The sequence below is a fragment of the Apium graveolens genome, chromosome 5, assembly GCF_009905375.1.
Source record: "Apium graveolens cultivar Ventura chromosome 5, ASM990537v1, whole genome shotgun sequence".
NCBI classification, from domain to species: domain Eukaryota; kingdom Viridiplantae; phylum Streptophyta; class Magnoliopsida; order Apiales; family Apiaceae; genus Apium; species Apium graveolens.
Window position 1 is genome coordinate 38,496,803 of NC_133651.1, and position 9,273 is coordinate 38,506,075.

Below are 9,273 nucleotides of genomic sequence, written 5' to 3' on the forward strand. Positions count from 1 at the left end.
GTTGTAACCATTCTTTCTTCACCATTCTCCATTTTATCTAAACTTCTTGTTTTTCCTGGTTAGCTTCGTCAAAGGTATTGCAACTTTCAAGAAATCTTGCACAAATTTTTGATAATAACCGGCCCATGGTAAAACTTCTTACTTTTGTTGGTGCTTTTGGTCTTTCTTCATTTATAGTAACTTTAATTTCTGTTGGATCCCCTTTTTACCTTCTTCTCACTGACTATTTATGCTAAGAATTATGCATCCTGCAATCAAAGCTTTCACCTTATAAATTTTACATATAATTTCATTTTTCTCCGACTCCCCAATTATTATTAAATGCTTTGCATGGTCCTCCGTTGACTTTAAATAACACGACGACAACTTATCCAGATATTCCTTAAAGATTCTGTCCATCAAGTTCAAATATTACTGGTATATTGGTTAATCCAAATGACAGTACTAGAATTTTATAACAACATTACCTAGTTTTGAAAATTATCTTTGATATGTCCATAGGTTTAATCTTCAATTGGTAACACCCAAATCTTAAATCAATTTTAGAAAATACTTTTCTTCTTTTGTTTGATCAAACAGATCATTAGTTCGAGATAACAGACATTTACTCTTGATAGTAAACTGGTTGAGCTTTCGCTAGTCAACGCATAATCTCATACTTCCATCTTTCTTATTACAAATAATACTAGTATACAATATAGGGCACACTGGGTCTAATCACTCCTTCTTCTAACGTCTCTTACATTTGCTTTTCTAACTCCTTCATTTTAATTGGCGTCATTCTGCGCGGGGCCTGAGACCCTTGTTTCATTTCAGATTCTAAGGAAATCATGAACTCAATTCCTCTATCGGGAGAAAATGTTGGTAACTCGTCTGGAAACATATCTTGAAATTCCTTAATTGCTATAAAATCTTCAAATTTTGATTACTTCTGACTTTTATTTATCACATAATCACCATAATGCTCACATCTTGATCACCAAAATCATCGTTAACAATTCTTTACCTTCCTTTGTCCTCTAACCTCATCATATCTCATTTGGCGTCTTCAGAACTATCTTTTCATCACGACAGTCTATCTGGGCATTACGCTTAAATAGTTAATCCATTTCCTATAATAATGTCAAATCCTCTTATCTCAAATGATATCAATTCTTCACAACTTATTGCCAGAAATCTCAATTCCACCATTGGTACTTACTTATTTAACAATTACACATTCTTGACTTGCTAGTCCTTTAGTCATAATCTTATCAATTCAACAGGGTAATTCATCTTATCAACAAAACCTTGAGAGATAAACAATCAAGTTTCTCTCACATCTTGTAACACCCCCAAATCCGGGGTCGGGGATTCGGGTTGTCACGAATTCCATTTCCCTTAATAACACCCAATCTTAATAAACAATCAACTACTCTGTACTGTGACCCCACAATAAACACACACACCACAAGCTATAGTCTCAGAGATGAATATCCAAAAATAACACGAGTCATTTTATTCCAAAATTATGTGCCATTACACCTTAAAAGGGTTTCTGAATAGATTTACATTTCTTTGCCATTATTACAATTGATAAAGATACATAAGTCTGGTACATCAAAAGTTAAAAGCCTAGCCTATTGGTAGTTCCTACCTCATCTACAACGATATCAACGCCTATAGGAAACTGCGGAACGTTTCCTATCCGCTCGCGAATTGGGAGCTTGGTCCTGTTCATCTTTTCTATCTGTTGTTGTGTGATGAAAGAAGAAAGCAAGGGTGAGCAACAAGCCCACCAAAATAATATGTATAGTGATTTACAATATATGAGCATTCTCATAGTACTTATGAAAGTCTTGGTCAAGAAGAAATGAACCAAGTTTGATATCTTACCGCGACCAAGTCGCAAAATATTCAGTATATATGTACATATATACTTTTCACAATCTTTGAAATCCTCTGACATGTATAATATACACAGAGTTCCCGTTTATAACTGTATAAAATATCGTTGCAAGGTGATCTCATATATCTAACCTTGTCTCAACGTTTTTTCCGAAAATCTTTGACATGCACAAGATAATCATTTACTAGATATAAGTTTAAAAGATGAAGTTACAAGATACTCCAATATACTTATATCCGAATACTACTTGAACTACCACCGTTCAAGTTATAATCAGTTTCAAAAGTTCATCACCCAGATGAGACTACAAGATAAGACTTGAATATATTCAATCTTTGAAATATCATTATAAATAATTAAGTTACGAGATACTTCATTAAGTCCCGATATATATATACACCTATATATATATACATTTCATACACTCCTTGAAAACCTCTGTTATGAAAATTATAAACAGAGTTGCAATATCCAATGAATTTTGGAAAGGAGAAAACCTTGGCATAAACCTGATATCTTGCTGATCAGGCAAAGATACCAATAAGTAACCTTTTCTACTAGTAGATGGATGAATCCCCCACCGGTCATCACCCTGGCCACATAAGGACCTTGTGCTGGACCGCCACCCGGCCTCTTACGCGTTGATGGACTGCCACCCAGCCACTTACACTTTGGTAGACCGTACCCTGGCCTGTCGCTTATGGCGACTCAATTAGATGGACTTACTTCCCGAACGTTGGGCAAGTAATCAAATTGGTTTCTCAAAACAGCAACCACGTTGCGAATGTAAAATACACCACAGAGCCGGATCCCCCGAGTTTTGAGCGAGTATTTAAATCCCCTTCGAAAGGAGGATCTTAAATATAAAAGAATGAGTTTTGGGATCCGCCCTAACTTTTAGAAATCATTTTGAAGACTCGAAAACATTTTTAAGAATGTTTGGAGTACTGCTGATTTAATAAAACAAATCAGTCCCGATATATTAGAAATATCTGAATATTATTATTTAAATAATATTCTCATAAAGATAATCCTTATAAAAATAATTGAAGTAGAAGTTTTAAAACTCATACTTGAAATGAATATTAAGTAACCAAAGATATACTTATACGAAAGTACTATCTTTATTTGAATAATCGAAAATAAGTTTGATTATCGAAACATTATTCTTTAATAAAATAAAGAATATTATTAAATAATAAGCAGAGTCATAATACCTCGAATGAATATTATAAATAATATTCATTAAATAAAATAAACGGAGTCATACATCCTCAAATGAATATCCAATTAATAATCATTAAATAGAATAAACAGAGTCATAGTCCTCGAATGAATATTCAAATAATATTCATTAAATAAAATAAAGTTATCGAATAAAACTTATTCGATCAATAGTTTTGAAAACTATATCCATATATATATAAATATATATATATAATATACTCGGGAACATCGACTCCCGGTTTAGAAATATGTTCACCTTTGGGTCCCCTATACTAAGGGTATACGCAACTACTGCTTATCTCTAGCATAGGTATTATGCAACTATAAGCATTGAAATCAACAGATAGATAACCAGATTATGAAACAGACATGCATATATACCATATCAGCATGCTCCAATATATCGCAAAATTTGCTAATAACCATCATGCACTTATCACAAGATAATGCATATACATATATTTACATCACAACAACAGTATAACGGGTAGAAAACTTGCCTGAGTGTTCCCGGATTAGACTCAAGCTTAGAGTGGGTCCGGTAACCTATGAACAACAACATAAGCCAAAATTAAACCACGGTCGCTTAATAAACTAGACTTTAACCATTTAGAGCCCTAACGTTCGCTTTCGCGCTTAACGATTCACTTAAGTCGCTCAAGTACCCTCGGCTCCACCATTTTTAATAAATTAACCATTAAGGGTTTTAAGGCGATTCTTTCGCGAGTACCTTACCAACTGCCTAATACACTTTACATAATTCTTTCTTACCCCAATTAGTCATTTAAGGTCCTTAACCAAGGTTTCAAAGTAAGGCGAGGGGTAATGGTTCGGTCGCGAAACGCCGTTACTTAAAACGGTCGTTTCTCCTAAACCGTACATCGGAATCAAACGAACTACATATCAAAACGAAGCTCGTAACATGAACTATCTAATCATGGAAATGGTCAAAACCTAGCAGTGAGTTCACGGGTCCTAATGTTAAGAACAAAAACAGCCTAAAGTAAATCGGACATTACAACGGCTATGTTTACGCGATTACCCAAATTTAAAACAGTCCAATTCAACCCACAATCGATCTACAATCACAACCCAATCAAAACTCCATACATACCATACTACAACAGTCCCAACAACTCAATATTACCAATTCATACTTATTTCTCAATCATGAACTAAGAGTTTACTTAAGTTCATTAACTAATAACCAAGATTTCCAACTCCAAAAACATCACAAAACTAACCAATCTCTAAGCACACAATAATCATGCCTCTCATCAACTAAACTACTTATAACAAGCTCTAAACATGATTACACACCCATTACACTAACCCATCATCTAAACATTAGGAAATCTAAACAACAAAACTTAAGACTAAGATCATGAAGAGTTATACCTTCCTTGAAGCTTCTAATCCATGAAAGATCCTTGGAATGCCCATGGAAGCCTTAATCTAACCTCCTACAAGCTTGATCTTTCAAAGAAATCAAGAACACAAAAATTAATTTCAAGAAAGTACTATTCACCATCTTCTTGAATGATTTATAGGAAATGCTAAGAAAGGATTTTGAAGCTAAGATTCCTAGGAAGTATGTAACTTAACTAGGAGAAGCTAGGATAATTACCTTGTAAATTAGCAAGTGGAGGAGCTTGGACTTCCCTTTTGCTAAGAAAGAAGCCGAGAGCTTCATAAAGAAAAGAGAGAAAATGAACTTTTTTGCTTGCTTGGTGTATTTGTGTGGTGTTTTGTTAGCTTGGTTAGTTTAGAATTTACCATGGTAAATAATGCTTGGCTACAAATCAACCAACAAAACAATCTCACTTATCATGCTTATGTCACATTTCTTATGTAATCCATTTGCCACATGTCTTTGTCTTGTGGTTTGATGATGTCACAATCTTTGGCTTCTTGTACAAGCTTGTCTCTTGGTCGCTTATTTGTTTTACGGTTCGCTTAACTTTCGTTCGCGTTTATCGTTCGAGGGATCATATCCGGGATCTTATTACTTGGGCTTCCCCTAAACCTTTCTCAATATTTTATATTCCATTTATGATCCTCTCTTAAAATCCTTGAATTTAAATCCTTTTTATAATGTTACCTTATACTCAATTCTTTCTGTATCTGGTAGATTTCCGGGAAAAATCAAAGTGTTCGAATTTGGATTCTGACGATCTTTACATACACTTATATATCATATAGAGTACTAATAAGATCTCAGAATAACAATAAAAGAACCCTGACATAGTGTGGCATGAAAAGTTTTTCTTATTCAGCATAATCAGCAAAATCACTATTCATAAGGGTTTCAAAAAAATTCCAAAAATTGGGGTTATTACACATCTTTTAATACTTTAACGCGTAAGGTATCCACAATAATCATTCACGTCACCACATCCGTATTCTAAATAACATATTTCACAGGAAAATCGCAAACTCTCGTTTTCGGAGACGTATTCCTTATTGGAGTGGATTCCCTTGGCTCTTAGTGCATCCCTGACTGGGGCTGGTGATTTGCAATCCTAGCCATGTGCCCTTTTTTTCTTTCCATGCGTGGGAGGTAGATGGAACTTTTTCCTCTTGGTTCAGGATACGTTGATTTTTGTTTGAAAAACTTTTACAAAGAACGATAGTACAATGAGACAACTAGAAGGAATCACAATTTAATAAACTTAGAGTTGAAAAGAAAGAAGAAATAATGATTTGGATATGAATGAGACAACCACATTGGTACTTAAGATGGCCAGTCTTTCGTACCATATGGCATACATCACATGATTAGGTGGCGTCCCACCCGACTCTTCATCATTCTGATAAAGCGTCTCACCATGACACTGTTTGTCCCAATCAGAGAGCAAAACTTGAGGGGAACAATTAAATTTGAAAGGAATGCAACATCCTCCTCTTTGATATCATCATAAAGAATTTATTAAGAAAAGAAGTTCATACATTTTTAGGAATTAAAAAGGAATATACGCTGTAATATTGAGGACAAGAATGATACCATTGGTCACCATCTATATTTCACTTATATTCATCTTTCGAGCTTGTTCGATCATATCCCAATTATGTCATATAACAACTTTAGGAAGTATGCTGAAATGCCTTCGCAAACTAAGCATTATGGTAGATTCTTATTTGTTAAGTCTTGCATCTGTAACATCGTATCTACACGTATAATACTTTAACAATTCAATTATAATGGCGTTCTTATCAGATAACCTCGAGTTTCCTTTTTTTTTTAATTTAGAATAACCACGAATCATTCAACATAACGATCTTCTTGTTAATAATATTCTTCTTTTAGAAAAGCCTGGAAATCTTCCCAATCTTCTTCGGTCATGCTCAGGCTCTTGTTAAATCAATGAATTCTTTGAACTCTGATAGTCCTAGTAATTGGATGAATAGTTACTTCGTATATTGATTTTGTTGTTATTCTTATCAAACAATATTTGCACCTTACTGTTAGGAATAATCAATTTCTTCATAATCGCGGGTTACCTTGTTCTCTGAATTAACAATACTAAGTCTGAAACGTGCATCCTTCCAGGTAATCCGGGTCTTTTAACAAATAAGAAACTCAAGTAGTAACTTGACAACCAATGTTTAAAACTTATTTTATTCCAAAAAGGCTTTTAGAAATTTTGTAAGAGAAAATCTTTTTCGAAAACTTGTTTAAAAGTTTTGAAAATCACACATCTGGTTGTCCTTACTATATGAGTTGGTTGTTGTCCTTCTTATAACAAGATACCAAGTTAAAGAAACGATCACACAAAGGTCCATTCACTTCCATTTATCTTCTCTCCTTCATTGGGTCTATCACCTTCCTTAATCGATGAAAACTTCTGCTGTCGTTGCATGTTATCTTATTCGTAGCTTCATTTCAAAGCTTCCATACTGGTAGTGCTCCCATAATCATCTTTACAGTCATTAAGTGGAACAGGTCTATCCAACAGCCAACAAGTCTATTTCATAGAACAAAGTTTGCTTATATCATGTCACATCACTACTTTATATATCACATTTATCATAGCTCCATCATCTAATTCTACGAAAATTCCAGATCTATACTTTTTTCTCTAACCTTTTCAAAATTCCTCTAGTCCATCCCACAAGCTAATCACGGGTGGTCTATTCACTAGTGGCCCCATTTAATCTGGTAGCAGCTATCCTCCGAAACACGTGAATCTTCTTTCTAAACTCCTTCTCACCTTTATTTATATCTCAAATACTCACCATTTACCGTAACTCCCGAATCCATCCTTGTAGGTACAATGGCTTCATAGGACAAGTTTTAAACTGGGGGTATAGAACATGGTGTAGGGTAAACTGAAGAGATACACTCACAACCGAATGTCCAGTAAAACAAGAATAAATAGATGGAGATTCTTAAATAGATAGTCTCATATCATGAGGCAGTAAAATAGCGGAGAATAGCTTGAAGAGGTGCAACTGTTATAACAGAAGGTAATACCATTAATACTGATGGAAGAACAAGGTGTAAATCAAATCTGAGAGAAGATAACGATCCTCGAATGGAAAGCTCCAAACAATCAAATGATACAGGGAAATCAGGATCTGCCATTGCCGTTGTCTGAAAATCACCTTGCAAGCTAAGAATCTCGAATTGCAACACAAATTATGCCGGAGACCTACTATACAGTCGCACTCATCCTCAAGACGTCTTATCTTTCTATTTCCTATTCCTAATCCTAACCCTCTACCCAATCCCGACAATCTAGGATTGTTTCAGTGACTTATAACCTGTAGCTCTGATACCAACCGGTGGCGTCCTCCAAACCCGGGTCAAAAGTTTGGGGTCCACAACACATATACAATATAAAAACCTGTATAAGAAATATTATTTACAATGACCCTGCTTTACATAACCACGGATCACAACAGGTTAAAGTATGAAAACAAGCCACAACCTTAACTTTTATTACAACGTACTAAATCCCAACTAATTTAACTTACAACTGATAATGAAATTATTTTTACAATCTTACTATTTCGCTACCCATATAAGCTCCTGCTAGCTCGATCCAACTCAATCTGGAATCCTAGCTCGTACTCTGGACTGAGGAACCTCGCTATCAACCATATCTTTTTTAACCGTAGAATACATAAAAGAATCGCAAGAGTGAGCTAACTAGCTCAACAAGTCATAACAGGGATAACTGAGGTTAAACAATTGTTAGAATTGGATATTCATTTTAAGTTTTAAAACCAAGGTTAGGTTGCTGATCAGTCACACACTAACCCCGAGCAAGGCACGCAGCTCTGCTCTAATTACTGGATCCAAGGCACACATTGGCCTACCTCGACCACGAATCTGGGCTGACCACGAATCTGGTCCACATAAGAAAACTATCCAATTCTAAAATAGTTCAGTATGATAAAAAATATACTTCAATAAAACAAGATCATAATCAATGAGGATAAAACACTTGAATAAAAGCGTAATGCAATTCATGGGTATCACAAGGGTATATCAGGGTATGTATGAGAAATGGTTTTCAGCCTGTAAAAGGATCAGGTATTAGACGAATAATGATTTTTCAAGGTTTAGTTCTTTGATGTTATAAAGAATGGTTGGGGTATAAAAGTTTCTGTGTTTTCAAACAATTCTCTTCCAGTGTTTGGTGTTTGGTAGTTATACATTTGGGGAGTAGTATCATATTTGTGTGGTTTGGTATCTGAAAATCAACAAAGGATGGTTTACAAAGAATAAGGCTTACGGCTCAAAGATCAAATGATGTGGCTCAGGTTCAAGGCTGAAGGATTCAAAGTACTTACAATATAAAATAGAGCTATTTTGAATACTTAACAATATGTCAAAGAGAATTTAGAAATATTGCATTATATCTCGAAAATATTTTAGAAGTACTTGCCTTAAAGGGCTTTACAACTATTACTGATCAACTCTGAGCCGACTCTGCCGCTCAGGCTTTAACGTCCAACCACTAGATCACATTGGATTCGACTTCGACACTCAGGTATTTCTGTTGAAACTCTACTGAGCTTGTCGACTGACCACTAGGTTATCTTTAGTCCAATGTCCACTTTCGGTTTCCTGACTAGAACCGGAAACAACAGCGGCACAGGAGAATCGACGGGAGGCACAATAGACACATAGACTTACAACCACACAACAG